The sequence below is a fragment of the Anabrus simplex genome, chromosome 9 (genome assembly GCF_040414725.1).
Source record: "Anabrus simplex isolate iqAnaSimp1 chromosome 9, ASM4041472v1, whole genome shotgun sequence".
Taxonomy (NCBI): domain Eukaryota; kingdom Metazoa; phylum Arthropoda; class Insecta; order Orthoptera; family Tettigoniidae; genus Anabrus; species Anabrus simplex.
The window spans coordinates 170426967-170447010 of NC_090273.1; the positions used below are offsets into that span (position 1 = coordinate 170426967).

At 39.7% G+C, this 20044-nt stretch overlaps 1 long non-coding RNA gene across 1 annotated transcript; it reads left to right on the plus strand.

The window, feature by feature from the left end:
• The first annotated feature begins 1027 nt into the window (after positions 1-1027).
• LOC136881204 (uncharacterized) lies at positions 1028-19713 on the plus strand. Its single transcript, XR_010860994.2, has 2 exons — positions 1028-2019; positions 17914-19713. It is a non-coding gene; the product is annotated as an uncharacterized lncRNA (long non-coding RNA).
• The last annotated feature ends 331 nt before the right edge of the window (positions 19714-20044 follow it).

The following is a 20044-nucleotide window of genomic DNA, read 5'->3' on the forward strand; positions in this document are numbered from 1 at the left end:
ATAAACATTCCCACAGATATACGAGCTCATATATTTTATATTTAAACTCTAATACAACATAAAGTGAATTTTTGTATACAAACATCAGAGGCTAATTAAAAAAAATAAGTTTCCAATTTATTTATCGTGGAATAATTAAAGGTAGGCCAGGGTAACGGACACTGTTTTATTCCGCACCATTCCTTCATTCTTAGAATAACTAAAGTTAATCCATCGTTAATTAATTACAATTTATTTATTTATTTATTTATTTATTTATTTATTTATTTATTTATTTATTTATTTATTTATTTATTTATTTATTATTGTAGTCTAGCGTCACTTTAACATATTTTTCGGAGAAAAAGGGATGGGAAAGAATTAGAAATGCCGGACTCAGTGGCTCACACGGTTGAGGCGCTGGCCTTCTGGCCCCAGCTTGGCAGGTTCGATCATCCCAACCCACGGTTCCAAGTTGTGAGCCCCGGAGACCCATTAGTCACCTCTAACGACAGGCAGGGGATACCGTGAATATATTCTTCGCCTGGGTCCCCTACCCAGAGGGGGTCAAAACCTCAAAACTCGACAGTCGACAGTAAATTATGTTTAAATGCTGATTAGCATCACACTTTTTCCAGGCTTTGGACTGGTATAATGATTGTATTAAAATCATTTTGGTGTGTTTAAAATCAGCTGTAACTAAGCTTCGTCAATTATTTTTGTCGGCTTTACGTAAGCGTCGTTATAATTTTGTTCCTTTACACATACCTATTTACATTAGGAATACCTGAAGCAGCAAGAAGATTACGTAAGAAATTGCCTTTAAGCAGGACCTGATGCCGCTAGTTTCTTCATATTTCTTAAGAGTTTTGTCAATCCTGTCATCTTTCTTTACATATTTCGTCTTCCTCCTCTTACCTTCAAGATTGAGCTCCAGTTTCAGGTATATGAGTTATGTATCCCGACAACTAGTGTCGAGTCCAGGACTTTCACAGTGCAGAACTTGGGATTATATTATAAGCTACCAACTAAGACCATACTCGGTCGTTTCACAAGGAAGTAAAATTATATTGCTTCATACTATTTCACTTAGGAAGCACTCTCCAAGAAACATGGGTTTCTTGAGAATAACAAACTTTGACAATAACAAGGTTACCCTCCTTTTCTGAGAAAATATGTGTTGTTCAGATTTGGTGGCACTCACGACTTACTGCAATATTTCACAAGTGTGTTGCAATATTGCTCAACTATACGTCACCAACCCATCTTGTCAAAAACATGTAAGATTGTTTTCCAGTGGACTGACACGTGATTGTAACCTGAAAGCTAAGCGTATAAAACCAACAGTCTCATAAGGCTCATTACTCATTCGTCAACCAGTCAGCTACAGACTAGTAAGCTCTCAGGCTTCGTACGTCTCGGATCACGGGTTCGATCTCTGATCATAGTAGAGGTGTAATTATCAACAGTTGTACATAGGAATAATCAGCTAACTTAATAAACAAGTAACATCAAATTATCTTCTCATTTCGACTGAATAGATAAGGCTCAGCGCGATATTGAACTATCGGAACCTGATAGCTCAGTACCTACAAAAATATAAATGTTGTTGAGCTACAAACTTAACTGGGGGCCTGCGTCCGGGATGGCTAATGATTATTCACAATAATCTACGAGTAAGGTGGTGAAGTTTACTGACAACCTCACAAGGAGGCCTTTCGTGACTTTGTTAGCGACACCAAATTAGCCATTCGCAACACTGAGAAATCTATTCATCGGAAGCCAAGCTGCTCTGAAGGAAGTAGAACGACAACTCCGCCAGGGGCCTTTCGACTACATCATCGCAGACCGTCGGGGGCGAGCGACAACTCCTCAAAGAAGGGGCCTTTCGACACATCCGCCTACTGACAACGCCTGTCGACCTGCTGGAACCGACAACGCTGACCAGGCGCCTTTCGGACCATCAGGACGACCAGAGAAGACACCCGACTTCCACAGCTCATGCAGGATGCAGTCAACGCTGATCATCTTTTCATACCTGTAAGTCTACTACAAATACCTTATTTGTGAGCCTGAATATTAATTAGCTTGGTTCATTTCATATGTAACAAACGAAACCAGCGAATGAGCACTAAACAAAACTAATAATAATTTCTTGCCTTTCAAATTAACGTGAATATAGTGTAGAATCTATAAGACCTTTCGCTTGTCACAGTTAATTGAATTAATAATCATTTAAATATGTATTACAAGTTATTTATTCATCACTAATAAGCTCAACATGTCAGAAACAGAGCTATACGCGCAAATTCAATTACTACCTGAATTTAGCGGCAGTTCATCTTGCAGTCTAGATTATTTTATAGCAAGATGTGAATCTTTTCTAAACACGCATAAGAGAGCCGCCACAGCTCCCAATGCGGCCATAATTAATGACTTTCTTTTTAATGTAGTTAAAGCAAAATTAAAAGGAGAAGCATGTAGCATCTTAGATTTAGACGCTAACAGTAATTATGAGAAATTTAGAGAAAAACTCATAAGAAAATATGGTAATGTCAAAGATGAAAGACTCTTGGTTCAAGAAATCTCGAATTGTTACCAGAAACGGAACGAGTCGTATACAGAGTAGCATGACAAGCTGGACACATTGACTCTTCAATGTAAAAGTTTGTGTAAAATAAACTATCGGGATCAGATTCTAGAATTAAAACTTCGAGAATTAGAAGACTTGAGTTTGACCACATTCAAAGCCGGTATCTTAGAACCTTACCGTTATTTGTTACGATACGCACACATTACGGACCTAAATCAAGCGCTCAGACTTTGTCGATCTTTTGACAATGACAGGGCACATGAGAGTTACATAGATCAGTTGAGAGGAACACCAAAGTTACCCCCTAACAGATTTCAAAACACTCAGCCAGTAAATTTCACAAGACACAACCCATTCATAAATCACAACATTACTACACAAGAAAGACCAACTAATCAATTCATACCTCAGAATCAAGCTAACCGATCATTCTTTAATAATAATCCAAATCAATCTAACTTCAAACCTTTCCAGCCTACGAAGCAACAACCTTTTAAATCCACAGCTCCAACGAATCGTCCTTACCCTACTCCAAATAACATTGGTAGACGTTTCACTCCTACTAACCGCCCAAACCAAAGCTTTCCGCAACCTATGTCTGGTGTTTCAACCGTTAGAGGAAATGTAAATTCTCACATGGAACCACTTGAAAACACACAGCCAGAAGAATTATATTCCGTAGCAGGAATATTTCAGCAAGAAGATGAGTTCGACCCTCAGTCAGACTCACCTAACTTTTCAAATGAATATAACATTGAGGTTAACTCTCCCTACTGTACAAATGAGTACGACAATGAAGAACAATGTCAGCATTTTCGTATAACCCAGTCATCCAAGTCGAAGACTTCTGCAATACTCCCAAATTGCCGTTTATCAACCTATTTGGACTAAAAATTTTGATTGACAGTGGTGCTTGCAATTCAATCATGAATCCTTCAGATTTTATATTCAAGGACCCATTTTGCATACAATCGGTTCACTCTGAAACAATAGGAGAAGGCAATGTCCGACTTCCTATTTTTTACGAATATAATATTGACACCCCTGTAAATTTCAGAGTTATGCAATGGCATAATTATTTCGATGCATTAATCGGTACTGCTGATTTTGCCTGACTAAAAGCAAAAATTGACTATGCATCGAACCTAGTTGTTCTAGCCAACAAAGACATACCTTTTCACTTTCACTCCTCCAATAAGCAGAAAAGTTTTCAGCCAACAGTAGATGCGCACACTACTGCTATTCCAGTCAATATTCAACAAGGAAACGTATACGTTCCTAGGTTCGAATATGATGGAAAGTATTTTTCAGACGCAATTTTATGAGCTGAGGACTACCAAGTTCTTTATCCAACAAACACCCAATTGAAACAAGAATTCACTGAACCTATTTTAGTTGAACCTTTAGACAATATAATTATTCAACCATTAGAAATAAATTCAATTACAGAAAGAGACATTAACGAATATCTTCGTAGCCAACACATGAAGATTTAGAAGACCAGACGTTTTCTACTACCCAGGATGTGACTTGACATTTACTAGTGCAGTAAAACGTTTCATCCGCACCACAGATGAAGAGCCGGTACATCAAAGGAACTGTAGGTATCCACCCACATTAAAGAAACTACTAAATGACGAACTAGAAAAGCTACTTGACCAAGGAATAATCACGCGTAGTGAATCTCCTTATTGTAATTCTATCTGGATCGTACCCAAGAAGTTAGACGCTTCAGGGGAAAAGAAATGGAGGCTGGTTTTAGACTTTCGACAGCTAAATAGAAAGACGATCGAGGATAAATATCCCCTCCCAAGAATAACAGAAATTTTAGACAACCTCGGTCATTGCCAATACTTCAGTACTTTGAATTTAGCCCAGGGATTTCGCCAGATAGAAATGGATCCGAGGTCTATAGAGAAGACTGCTTTTACTATTGACAATAGGGATCTCATGTTCAAAAAATGCCATTTGGTCTCAGAAATTCTCCAGCCACTTTTCAGCGTGTAATGGACAATGTCCTACGCCCCTTTTTGTATAAATTCTGCTTTGCGTATACTGATAATATAATCATATATAGCAAATCTCTAGAAGAGCACATGCAACACTTAACTCTTGTGCTGCAGAAATTAAGGGAAGTAAATCTCAAGATACAACTCGACAAAACGGAGTTTCTCCATAAAGAAGTCGCCTTTCTTGGACACGTTGTATCACGAGACGGAGTAAAACCGAATCCTGAAAAAATCAGAGTAGTCAAAGACTACCCTATTCCGAAATCCACCAAGGAAATTAAACCATTTCTTGGCCTAGCTGGATTTTATAGAAAACTCATAACAGATTTCGCGAAAGTAGCACAACCCATGGTTCGCTACCTAAAAAAGGGAACAAAAGTCGACGCAGAAAATGCTGAATACAAGTCCGCTTTTATAACTCTTAAGACCCTTTTAATAAATGCTCCTGTGCTAGTCTACCCAGACTTCGAAGAAGCATTCACGTTAACTATGGACAGTTCAGATTTTGCTCTGGGAAGCGTTCTGTCACAGAAAGGACACCCCATAGCGTACTACTCCAGAACCTTAAATCCTGCAGAAAGAAACTACTCCACAATAGAAAGAGAGTTACTCGCTATCGTAGATAGTAGCAAACATTTTAAGCCCTATCTATCGGGACGGCACTTCCAAGTGGAATGTGACCACCGCCCGCTACAATGGCTCTTCACTCTGAAGGACCCAAGCTCGAGACTTTATCGACGGAAGATAAAACTCGGAGAATTTGACTTTGACATTAAGTACGTCAAAGGCAAAACTAATTATGTAGCAGACGCACTCTCTAGAGTAGAGATAAATGCAAATGACGAAACAGTTTCCAATGCAGCTATCCCCGGAGATGATGCATACCAGAAATAATTGGACAATGAAACTGTACACTCCAACCAAGAAGACCCCATATTTATATTGAAATCATTTGAACGAAATCTGAATCAGAATCGTAACCAGATCATAGTTAAATATGGCAATTCTCCTAAGATACTTGAACAAAAATTATTCTAGAAATATACACGGCACATTGTTACACGAAATAATTTTCAGAAAGATTTGAGTGATCAGCTACTCAAAATAATTGTCACTTCTAATAAGTATGCTACTTATTTCGATGACATAACTCTAGAAATCCCCTTTATTAGAGCATGTCAGAAATTATTTACTTCTGAACTAATTATCATTAGATCATCCAAGTTCTTGGAAGACATTGAATGTCCAGAAACTCAGAGGCAATTAATCCTGCACTATCATTCTGAAAATCATAATGGTATCGTAGAAACCTATGAACACCTTCGAACTAAGTACTATTGGCCACATTTACGTGAGCAAATTAGAACACTGATAAACCAATGTAATCTTTGCCAGAAAAACAAATATGAGAGGCACCCTAACGAAGTAGAGAACCAAGGTCCCATAACAGCGGATCACCCATTTTCGCAAGTGCACATTGATACGTTCCATTTTGAACAGAATCGCATCTTAACTGTGATAGATGTATTTTCAAAATACGGACAAGCATATGTACTGCTGAATGGCACAGCTTTGGCCGTACTAAGTCAGTTACAAGTATATTTCTCACACCATGGGTTTCCAAAGAAAATTACCCATTATCAACGAGGAGAATTCGAGAACAAGGTCATTAAAAAATACTGTAAAGCCACAAATATTGAGTATCATTCTACCGCTCCTTTGAATTCTTCGTCTAACTCTCCAGTAGAAAGATTCAATTCAACCTTGCTTGAAAAATTACGTATTTCAAGAGACTCTGATAAATTCACTCTACTCTCGGAACTTGTAACCACAATAATCATAAATTACAATTCCTCAATCCATTCCAAAACTAAACCACCTCCATTTAACGTTCTCTATGGTCCTTACTACCAAGCGTTAGACCATACCTTCTGTTGAGGTTTGAATGTACAAGCAAACGACACCTACCGGACAGACTAGTAACTAAGTGGAGTTTTACGCTTGTAGATTCCCTTTTGTTTTGTAAGTAGTAGCGTTGCCTACGTTATAATACAAGGCCTGGAAATAGAGCCCGTAAAACGCTATGGAAGTGGTTACACTGAAGTTCAATGCCGGGCCGCTAGGATCGCTTTCTTGCCCCGTGTCTACCAGGTTCGCGCCTTTAAAAGTGTTCATTAACTGAGTTGGTTGTGAATGTATTATGTATTCGTCTGATGTTAAGCATTCGCAGTTCCAGTCATGGTTTATTCACGAAAAATCGAAGGTAGTGGCATTTCGTTTCACAAGTTTCCAGTGAATGTTCAATGTTCGAATCATTGTACAGAGGAAGTACGCATGAGATACGAATTCAAGCTGATCGAAGTAAGCCTCTGTTCCTAAGTTTTGATCAGAGTTACGTCATAAGAATCGGGCGATCCCAAAATTTGTCACTGGACTTTTTTTGTAAACAATGCTACCGTGACCGGCGATCATTTGAGAGGCATCTTCAAACTCAGAAATCTTAAATTAGGAAACCAACGAGGAAAATAATTTGCCCAACAAATATGACGAAAATGAATATAGCAAGAGCTAAAAATATTGTATTTTCCCCTGAAACAATCTCTGGTTTGAAAAGTACGGTGGTGGTTTGTCCCGAGAGCATTAAGTACAGTTTAAAATAAGCCATTTGTTTTATGGAGCATTTGATGAAATCGTTCGATGCGCATAACGTCTGCATCACCTCACATGGGACATATTCCAGTAACGAGAACAAACGAGCATCTTTTAATCGGGCGAGTTGGTCGTAGGCCTACGGTTAGGAGAGCGCGGCTGTGAACTTGCATCCGGGAGATAGTGGGTTCGAATCCCACTGTCGGCAGCCCTGAAGATGGTTTTCCGTGGTTTCCAATTTAGACGCCAGGCAAAAAACTATTGTGGTTGTGCCTTTTAGTACTGAAGATGAACGCCTCAATTGATTAATTAATGATTTCCTGTCATATATTAAGAAACTTCAAATGCATTTAGAGAAAGTAAAAACGATTCATGAGAGAAATGTCTCAGACATAGATCTTGATTACCCAATCCAGTACCGTAGCCAGGATTTCAGTTGGGGGGGGGGTGCATTTATTTTGACAGGTGACCAAACTTCCAGAGTTTAGGTAGTATAGAATACCTAAAAAGGAAATGAGTGTCCTTGGATCCAAGTAAGAGTGGTGGATTCATGCGGATTCCGGAAGCTAATAATAATGTCCTGTACAATTCCTATGTATGAGCCTGCAGGCTCGTTGGAATTAATTGAAATGAATGAATGAATGAATGAATCATCATCATCATTATCATCTTTTCTTTCTTCTTCCGTTTTTCCCACATCTGTGGGGTCACGGGTGCGAACTGTGTCGCACATGTGAATTTGGCCCTGTTTTACTGCCGGATGCTTTCCCGACGCCAACCCTATATGGAGGGATGTAATCACTGGTGTGTGTTTCTTTGGTGATTGGTAGTGTAGTATGTTGTCTGAATATGAAGAGGAAAATGTTGGGACAAATACCAAGTTCCCAAGCCAGAATATAAATACGGTAATTTTATTATTATAATGGTCGTGTGATAAGCTGTAAAGAAGTGACACTTTGTACGATTAATGCGGCAAAGAAACACACATATACACGTCGAACAAAGGTTTCTCGCCCTTCTTCTCCATGGCTAGATGTTGAAACCAAGAGAATGATGGCCCACCGTGACTCGTTATTTCGACATTATAAACAAACGTTAGATGACACAGACTTCGAATCTTACCGCATCTTAAGAAATCGCACAAAGCAGTTAATCAGAAATAAAAAATGTGCATATTTCCGGAATTTAGCTAACAACTTTAATTCCAATCGCGCATGGGACCAATTTAGTGCCCTGGGAATAGGAAAACCAACAGAGCCAGACAACTCCTGACATTCTACTTGACGAACTGAACGATTACTGTAGTAGAATAAATATCCAACCTCCCCCAATTAACTGCACCGAATCACCGCCCTCCATTCCAGCCAATTCACCATTCACATTTCACAGTATCACAGAAAATCAGGTTAAAAAGTCTTTGTACTCGATTAAATCAAAGGCCACGCGTGTAGATGATATTCCTATTACTTTTATACGTAACATTATTGGTGCTGTCCTGCCTATACTGACGCACATACTGAACTACTGTTTACTAAACGGAATTTTCCCTACTGTCTGGAAAACAGACAATATTGAATATTATACTGGTACCTAAGAGTTTAGACCCACAATCACTCTCTGACATTCGTCCTGTGTTCATACTCCCTGCGCTTTCTAAAGCCTCTGAACGTTTAGTATATGAGCAAGTTCTGGAATACCTAAATAAAAATGCTACTTTGGACCCTTTGCAATCTGGATTTAAGAAGGGTCACAGTACCGCGACAGCACTTTTGAAGGTAAGAAGAAACGCTATAGACAAACGACTGCTCACTAAACTTATTACTCTTGACTTCAGTAACACCTTTGACACTATAGAAATTCCGACTATGATAAAGTAAATGGAACTGCTAAATTTCGACCTGGCTGCGCTTAAGTTTTTAGTCATTATTTGAGTAACCATCACCAGCGTGTAACAGTAAACGACAAGGCCTCTAAATGGAAAATGAAACTTAGTGGTGCCCCACAGGGCAGTATTCTAGGGCCCTTACTTTTCTGTATTTATATCAATGACATACCATCCGTGACAGGAAATAACATATCTACACTGCAAGACAAGATATTAACAATGACCTCCGATGACTCAGTATATATGCACAAAGAAATTCTCTTATACTAATCTCCACAAAATCTCAGGGAATCATAATTGGACCACAAAAATTACTGAGCTGCTCAAACAATGTCGCAGTCCCGCGTATCCTACTGAATGGTAACATTATTCCCCACAGTAAAACGGTTAAAAATCTTGGCTTAATTATGAATGAAACACTTGATTGTTCTGGTTGCACGAAAGAAATACGTAAAATGGCTTTTGGAGTGCTTCACCCTCTTAAACGGCAGAGGGATATATTTCCATTTGAGCTAAAGGCCAAACTAATACAGACACTCATTCTCCCTATTCTTGATTATTGTTACGTTGTTTTAGTTGATATGACGAGAGCAGAAACACTTAAACTTCAACGAGCACTGAATTCCTGCCTGGGATTTATTTACAACATCGGGTACGATGTTCATACCACCCCATACTATCAGGCTGTCTCCTGGCTGAAGCCTGATAAACGTCGGCAGCTACACACTTTAACGATGGAGTTTAGGAGTGTTAGCTTAAAGTCATCCACTGTATATTTCTTCTAAATTCACCTTTTTATCATCATTTCACAACCTACTGTAAATACACGTTCTAGATCCTTTCTTTCTATTCCACTGCACCGCACAAATAAAATTAATAGATTATTTGTGGTGATCGGCGCCACATTATGGAATTCCCCGTCAGCTCAGGTCAGAGAAACTAGCTCTTTATCAAGATTTAAGGTCACCTGCCGAGACTATCTGCTGAGGACAGCTGACTGAATGGTTGAAGTGTGAATGTGTGCGTGCCTGAGGATTAGTCATTTTTAAGATTTTTTAATATTCAAATTAAATGGCGTATGGCTTTTAGTGCCGGGAGGGTCCGAGGACACGTTAGGCTCGCCAGGTGCAGGTATTTTTATTTGACTCCTGTAGGCGACCTGCGCGTCGGGATGAGAATGAAATGATGATGAAGACGACACATACACCCATCCCCCGTGCCAGCGAAATTAACCAATGATGGTTAAAATCCCCGACCCTGCTGGGAATCGAACCTAGGACCCCTGTGACCAAAGGCCAACTCGCTAACCATTTAGCCATGGAGACGCACTTTTTAATATTAATTAGTTTTAATATTAATTTTGTTAGTAATTTATTTAAATTTATTTTTAATTCTATTAATTTATGTAGTTTTAACTGTTTTACGTATCTCAGTATTTTATTTAAGATTTTGATTAGTATGTGGTTAAGTATACGAGAGGGCCTCGAGCCTTAACTTCGCCACTGTAAAAAAGGCACTAATAAATAAATAAATACAGAATGTAAGGGGTATGGGTATAGATATTTTTTAGTTGGTAAAGAAAAATAAACGTCACAACATATGCTAGGGAGTGTTTACCTTGTCTATTAGTTTCCCTAGCAGTTAGGGCAGCGCAGTTATGAGCTTGCATCCGAGAGCCAGTGGATTCGAACCCTTCTGTCGGCAGCCTGAAAATGGTTTCCCGTGGTTTCCCATTTTCACACCAGGCAAATGCTGGGGCTGTACCTTAAAGCCACGGCCGCTTCCTTCCCACTCCTACGCCTACGCCTTTCCTATCCCACCGTCACCATAAGGCCTATCAGCGTCGTTGCGGCGTAAAGCAAATTGTTAATTCGTTTCCCTCGCAAGCCTTGGGTGCAGAATACAGTAGTATAAAGTTAATTTTATGACGCTAATATTCGTATGTATAATTTTTATTAAAGTGCCAGAAACCAACGGCATGGAGCTGTTGCCATTTCAACACAGTTTTGAGGGCCACCGACCAAAGTCGGGATTTGAACCTGCGAACTCGGACTTAGAAGGACAGCGACTCAACCAACTGAACCACATGAAAAAGAGGCGTTTGTGATTATTGTTATAAATAGATTCAGTTGGTATATTTACACAGGTTTTATGAAGAGCATTTATTAAGGCGTACGTTTTCCAACTGTCCTAAATGCACGAGACCGGACGGAATAACTAGCTGTAAGCTAAAGAGCCTTGCAGGGGTGCCGCTTCCTTCTCTGTACACTTTTCCAAATCAAACCCCATGGCGTAACAGCCCCGAAGGGCCATCGCCTACCAAGCGACCGCTGTTCAACCCGAAGTCCTGCAAATTACGAGGTGTCCTGTGATCAGCACGACGAATCCTCTCCGCCGTTATTCTAGGCTTTCTAGACCGGTGCCGCCATCTCACCGTCAGATAGCTCCTCAATTATACGCTCGTGGGCTGACTGTACCTCGAACCAGTCCTCATATCCAGGTAAAAAACTGACCTGGCCGGGAATCGAACCCGGGGCCTCTGGTAAGAAGCAGGCAAGCTGCCCCTACACCGCGGGGTCGGCTTGTTACTTTTAGGTCTCCTTATTTTAGAATTAGACTTAAGGCATTCTGCATTCGATGCCCACCACTGACAGAGTTAAGAAAGGCATAGGATCGGGAAGATACAGCCTTGTTTGTGGGTGCAATAGAGTTGGACATGAGTCTCCCGTGATCGAAATATCTACGACCTGGCAGGTAGTCACCTTCACGGGGCGTAGTATCAAAGTGGTTCCTTTTTTTAAGAAAAAAATTAAATGAAAATTCTACTCCCTCACAAACGAAGAACGATATTATCAATTTTACGAACAGTTTCAATAATGCAGCCGGTTTAGAGTACAGAAGCTATGATTTCGATTGTTGGATATAATTACATGGTAACAATCAAAACCATCAATATTTACAGAAGATCCGTCATCACACTCGGTAGGACCGGTTTTCTTTTCATATCCATCGGGCGAGTTGGCCGTGCGGTTAAGGGCGCACAGCTTTGTGCTTGCATCCGCTTCGAACCCCACTGTCGGCAGCCCTAAAGATGGTTTTATGTGGTTTCCCATTTTCACACCTTAATGACAGCTGATGGCGGAGCTGTTGAGGATCCAACCCGCCTTAGGGCTGAAGACTGAACATACAACATACAAATAATACTACGGCCGCTTCCTTCCCACTCCTAACCCTTTACTTTCCCATCATTGCCTTAAGACCTACGGTACGACGTAAAGCAAATTCTAAATACAAAACAAAACATATTTTCACAACCCCTTCCAAGGAAAAGTTGTATCCACGCTACTGGCCTAGACTTGGCCACTGAAATTATTTCGTGGGTACGCCACTGCATCCACTCACCATTTAAGGTACAAGATAAGCCCGAAGAATGGCTGATACTCAAAATACACCATCATATGTGATGCGGTTATTACTCAAAAGTACTAAAGAAAGGTAAGGCACGCGACCTAGTGTTTTAAGTAGAATCTAAATCAATAGAACGTGACTTCCCATTTTAAAAATGTTTCATGCATCGACTGCGACTCAAGCCTCGGCCGTCTTGATGAGAAGATAGAACCATTGGAACTGAGTTATCACGTCCGCTAATTACAAGATAGTTACATGCACTTTTGATGGTGCCATTTGAGGTTCCAATCAGTCCCCGGGCATTTGACAAAATATATAGACCTACCTATAGAAGTAACGTACGAATCTGCGATCTGTCTTGCTACTGTTAGAATTTTGTAAAAATCATAACTAACGAGCAGCTCACAATCCTGTCATAGTCTTCCGAACGCTGCAACTTAAACACGGCACATCTTTCAACCACGGTACAACCCCAGTTTCCTGGAACCGATCTGCAAAAGCTGACACGATGTTGTAAGCTTTCAACTGTTTCTGGCCGTAGACCCCGTTATCTCGGTGGTCACGTTCGGGCCCCCTACTGAGTAATCCCTGGCTAATTGCCCTTTTCCTCATCTTTTGGCATTTGTCAACACACAGTTACATTCCCAATATTGAGGCCTCTACAGTGAAATATCCCCGCGCATCACAATCCTAATAAGTGTCTTCCTTTCATTCAAGCAGTACAAATATGGAGAATTATGAATGGCCGTATTAGGCCCTGCTAACAGATTCTTTGTCGCTACGTTAATTCGTCATTTCGGCGTAAGTTTTAAGTTGTTCGTATCGTACGTAAAACAACGACTGATCCTCGCTCTAGTTTCAGGAAACATTTTTGGGCCCCCCCTTGGATACGCCAGTGACCCAATCCACTGTGGCCTGCGTAAAATACCTCATAAGCATACATTTGCATTATGCATTGACGAGGAACCTAACGAGCTATGACATCGAGCTCTTCTTCAGCTACCTAAGACGCCAAGTGGTATAAAATTACATTATGGTTCGTGTGGCAAAGGAAAAAATCAGACTGTAAAGGCTGTTTAGAACATATCTCTTCTCCAGCTATTCAAAGTCCAACATTGTGTCTTATTCGTTTTCAAGATCGGGAGCCCTCAGATACCGAAAATCATCGTCTGTGGCACTTCTGCACTGAACGACGGAATTTGTCACCTCCGCTATGCAGTACTTGCCCCGAAGAGAGTTACTTAAAGGTGTACGTATATTTTTTCGAAAGACATGTTCAACAGTGAAATTAAGTGTGGAAAGTGTAAAGGCGACAAACCACCTCTTTTTCTACAATGAAAATTTCTGAGACCTCTGTTAGACAACATTGCTTTCAGTCACTCCAGTAGAAGAGAGAAAGTTCTGAAACTTGATAAGAAGTCCTTCAAAAGGAAAGTTTTGAAACTTCAATGACATTGCAGCACCGCTCTATAAATAAAGTACTGTCAATACTCGCAAAAACATTCAGTTATTTTTATTTAGGATATAATTTACTTACTGACATACGGCCATGCGAATTCAAGGGGGCAAGAACGCGATCCTAGCGGCTGAATGGTGAACTATGAAGCAACCTGTTTCCACGAGTGCATTTCAAGGCCTTGTATTATAGCGTAGGCAACGGTAGTAGTAACCGTGAGAGCTATACACCTGGAACCAAATACTTTAATACACCAATACCGGACAGCTCTATCTCAACAGCATTGAGTCGAGTGCGAACAGCGATGGTCGTGACATCTAGCGTGTTGGTGTGAACTGCATACTCGTCTATGCTACAGTTGAGAGGAATGCACTACACTCAATGGAAATATTTTTGTTAAAATAATAAATTGAATAATCATAATAATTAAGAATGACATTTTAAAATATGAAATGCCTCTTTCATAAACCTCCAAACGAGCATTATGTTACCCGTGCCTTTCGCTATGTCTTGAAAATTAAAAGCAGCATTTGTTTGAGGATCCAACCATCCTCTGGAGGAAATATTTAACAGCTACCTACTCTCTCCAGTTTTTTCTAGCCTGGCGAAGGACGTTATATGGACTTAGCCTAGTTTTGCGGCCGGATGCCTTTCCTACCACCAATCGTATGTGGAGGGATATATATTCACTACCTCGTGTTTCTGTGGTTGTTTCTCGTGTGATGTGTTGTATACATTTGAAGATGCGTATGAATACGAACACAAACCCGTAGCCCCCGATCTACAGGAATTAACAGACGCGAATAAAATCTCCGACTCAGTCGGGAATCGTACCAGGGTCCTCTGAACCGAAGGCCAGTACGCTGACCTTTCCGTGGTGGTGATTATTTTTGATAGGAAGTACAACTGGCCAGCCATCCTCTATTAACACTAATCAGAAGGGAAATGGAAGAGATCCAACACTCCGAAGAATTAAGAACGGGAGGCACGAAGCGCTAACCATTCAGCCAAAGCGCCAGAGCGGGCAGATAACTTAACAACATCCATGATTTATTGCAATTTTGGGAAAGAGAAGCTGTAATTAAGGAACAGGAGTTCTGATCCATTATTTTGACTTCTTCCTCTTCTCTTCTTCTTCGTATTCTTATTCTTCGATAGGCCGATCTTCCCGAATGCTACAGGAGAACTCAGCTCACACTGCTCTCTCGTTTTTGCTGTACTTTGAATTTTCTGTTTTACCTCTGAAGACAGAAATACATAATACATTGGGGTTACGGTGAGTGAACTAGGATGTTCTTGACAAGGAAGAAGTGTTCAGAATTTCCTAAAGTCTCTTTCACAAATTTATGCATGAAGCACGTAGATATTAAATTAGTTGGACTGGTGCTCAAGCCTATGCCTGTAATACACTGAAATAATTGTCTTGCCCGCTTCTGTGGTGCAGTGGTTCATGTCATTAGCTAATACCCCCGGAGGCCCGGGTTCGATTCCAGGCTCTGCCACGAAAATGAAAAGTGGTACGAGGGCTGGAACGGGGTCCTCTCAGCCTCGGGAGGTCAACTGAATAGAGGTGGGTTCGATTCCCACCTCAGCCATCCTGGAAGTGGCCATCCTTCTCCAGGCAAATGCCGGGATGGTACCTAACTTAAGGCCACGGCCGCTTCCTTCCCTCTTCCTTGTCTATCCCTTCCAATCTCCCTATGCCCCCGCAAGGCCCCTGTTCAGCATAGCAGGTGAGGCCGCCTGGGCGAGGTACTGGTCATCCTCCCCAGTTATATCCTCCGACCCAGATTCTGAAGCTCCAGGACACTGCCCTTGAGGCGGTAGAGGTGGGATCCATGGCTGAGTCCGAGGGAAAAACCGACCCTGGAGGGTAAACAGATAAAGAAGAAGAAGAATTTTCTTACGCCGGGCTGAGTGGCTCAGACGGTTGATGCGATGGCCTTCTGATCCAAATTTGGCAGGTTTGATCCTGGCTTAGTCCGGTGGTATTTGAAGGTGCTCAAATACGTCAGCCTCGTGTAGGTAGATTTACTGACATGTAAAAGAATTCCTGGGGACTATATACCGGCACTTCGGCGTCTCCGAAAACCGTAAAAGTACTTAGTGGGACGTAAAGAAAATTATTATTATTATCTTACAGTAAAAAATGACTGGATTCGAAACTCATGGCCTTCAATTTTCAATTTCAAGACTACCGCGCTAACCATTACGCTACAGGCCCACAAGTTTTCGTTTGTGAAATTTATGGTACTGTTTAACAATGTGGACCCTCAAGTTTGAGTATACTAGAGTTCCATATATGTTAATATTATTGTTGTTACGTCCCACTAACATTTCAGTAGAGTATTTGATTGATTTTCTTAATATAAGGGTCATAGAATGTAACCTCAACACAGATGCGAGGTCATAACTTTTTTAATACTTGCTGTCCTTATCAGTTCCCATGCCCATTAGCTTGTGGGTAATTTGTTCAGCGCATAACGCTTTTCTTGGAATATAACTGCAATGTAAGATTATTTAGTGACAAACACTGATACATTATAAACAACACGGCAGTGCGCCAAGAATCATACAGATGACAATATGTTATTGAAGAGTTGGTCACACCAAGCCATGTAGGTAGCAGCACTATCGACTTTCTCACTGAAAACAGCAAGCTGTCCGGTATTATCATATTAAAGTATTTGCTGGAACTCTCAACGGACTTAACTACCGACAGATTCTTAATGGCTTTTCAACGCTTCGTAGGACGACGAGGTGTCCCACACACTATATACACCGACAATGCCCAAACATTCCAAGCAGCGAACAGAGAACTCCAACTCTCAGACGTGCTCAGCAGTCCGAAGACTCATGAATATATGGTGCATCACAATGTGACGTGGAAGTTTATAGCTTCACGGGCGGCTTGGTGGGGAGGATGGTGGGAGAGAATGATTGGCTCCACTAAGCGCTGCCTTGGAAAGGTTCTAGGTCGCTCACAGGTCGATGAAGAGGGTCTCCGCACAGTTCTGATCAGCATTGAAGCCACCCTGAATTCACGTCCCATTGTTCAAGACGAAAGTAACTCTGAAGTGTTAACACCCTCACATTTCCTCAACGGCGAGAAACTCACGACCATTCCAGTTGGACCTGAGCCAGTAAATAAGAAAGACCTTACAAGGGAATTTCGCACGAAGATGAAAATGGTTGAAGACTTTTGGCGAGGGTGGAAAAAGGAATACCTCCTTCAGCTGCGGAACTACCATGAGGTCAAGTCTCCAACTGGTAAACAACCGAGACTTCGAGTTGGAGATGTTGCCCTCTTACAAGAAGACGTCCTGCCTAGCCATATGTGGAAAAGAGCCCGAGTCGACGAAGTCCTTCAGGGGAGAGACGACCGAGTGAGGACAGCATCCTGCGTCTGCCAGATGGTTCAAGAATCAGCCGACCGGTGCAACTGGTGATTCCTCTCGAAATCGACCAGGGTGGGGAGGATGTTGAGGTTTGAATGTACAAGCAAACGACACCTACCGGACAGACTAGTAACTAAGTGGAGTTTTACGCTTGTAGATTCCCTTTTGTTTTGTAAGTAGTAGTAATAAAGTGTTGTAAGAAAGACGTAGTTATCTTTTGCACGTTACAACTCAACACCTTCTTACCCTCTCCTAAGATCAATGAGTATATTGAAAGACAAGGAAATCAGTTGAAAATTCTAAAAGATAGTTGCACTAAACCTAACACTGACACTTTTGATCATACATACAAAATTAATGACACTGTGTATGTATTAGATCCACTCACTAGAAACAAGAAATCAAAAAACCTGTACAATGAAGGTGTAATAACCAAAATTGAAGAAAACAGGGTACATTGTAAAATGAAAATTGTAAGATACATGTAAGAAATTTCCGGGACATAAAACCTAAAAGAAGTATTCTTACACTTCCAGGTTCCTCCTCGGATACGGCTCCATCCTCACTCAGCCCATAAAAACCCAAGGATTTTATGCTGACTCAATGGGATCTGCCACAATAATTAACGATTACCATAAGTTCATTTTGATCCTAATAGTTTAAGAGAATCTTATAATAATATTCGCAACACTGTTACAAGCCTAATATCTCGAAGTAATAACACTTTCCCTTATTTAATGCCTGAATTAAATGAAGCCATTAAGGAAGCAAAGAATTAAATAAAATATTACCTAATACACCTAGGACTAAAAGAGGTTTAATAAATGGCTTAGGTACCGTGATCAAATTCATCTCTGGAAATTTAGATCAGAACGATTTAGACAACTTGCAAAGTCAAATAGATTCATTAAAACAAAGTCATAATAACGAAATTAAACACATCAATAAACTTGTATAATTTGCTAACTCAATTACTCAAAAATTCTATGATGAAATGAACCATGTCAATGATAATATGAAGGTAATCCGAGGTATCTTACAGGAAGAAGACTTCAAGATAAATATATTGGAACATTTACAATATGTGTTACTGTGCGCGAGTAAATTTAATAAAATTGTGCGAGTGCTGCAAGAAACCATCAATTTATCATTTAATGAAATGACCAATATAAAAATCTTTTCACAAAGAGACCTATCAAATATAATAAATCATTTGCTATCAATATATCCCACTAAGACTTTGATTCATACTGACCAATACCATCAAATCGAAAATCTTAAATTATCAAGAACGCAAGTTCTCATGATGGACAAAGAAATGATTGTGATTCTTGCTATGCCAATCACAGATGGAAATCAGTATCATGTATTCAATTTCACCTATGCCTAGTATTAACAATCTTGTATTAATTCCTTCAGAAAGACACTATTTACAAGGTTCCACCTTGAAATGGTCAAGTGTACCTTGTATTAAGAATACTCAATCTTATGTATGTAAAGAAATGTAAATCAGTAACTTTTACCAGGAAAAAGAAAGGTACGATTACGTCGTACTATCTAAAAGATACCAAACTAGAAACAGTTTCGGCAATAAGAGACTTAGGAGTAATATTTGATGAAAAATTAACATTCAAAGCCCATATTACAAAAATAACGAACGATGCCAACCGTATGCTCGGTTTTATAATAAGGAGTTCTAAATTATTTGCTCAATCATCGACTGTTATTCAGTTATTTACTAGCCTTGTTAGGAGTAAATTAGAATATGCATCTGTAATTTGGGACCCGTGTTCTAACGAACAAATACATACTATTGAAGTTGTTCAAAACAAGTTTTTGCGGTATCTGTATTATAAAACAAATAAGACATTTTGCCCTTTTGATACATCAACACAGTATTTAAGAAGTAACTTTAACCTCACGTCGTTGCACAACAGAAGAATCATTATTTCTCTAAAAACGTTAAACAAAATCGTAAGAAATAAATTTAATTCCATAGGACTGCTCAATGTTATCTCCTTTCATGTTCCACGAGCTGGAGCTCGCATGAACACAGTATTTCAAGTTCCAAGATCTAGAACATCTCATCACTTGAACTCGCCATTTATTAAAATGCTACGATTTTATAACACATTTGCTGCAGGAATAGATTTATTTTCAGAATCACACACTGTCATTAATATACATTTAAAGGCCTGTGTTTCTAATTTATAAATTCAGACTCCTTTTCTACATAATAGGTGCTCTTTAACTTATTTATCACTTACTACTTTATTTATATCTTTGTTGCAATTCTTGTATTTTTATAGTGTAGAAATAATCATTGTTGTACTCTGGATTGTCATTGTCTCTGTGTATGTGTTTTCCATTCATTCTTCTTCCTTGTCTTTATTATCTTCAGCATTATTATTGTGTATTTATCTTTACTTACATGTATGCATTATAAGTACTGTTGACTGTTGTGTTAAGAAGGTACTGTATTGGGCTTACTGCCTGTGCACTTTCAAAAAGTCAAATAAATAAATAAATAAATAAATAAATAAATAAATAAATAAATAAATAAATAAATAAATAAATAAATAAATAAATAAATAAATAAATAAATAAATAAATAAATAAATAAATTATAATGTCAGAACTACTAAGTGTAATCTAACAGACAGTTCA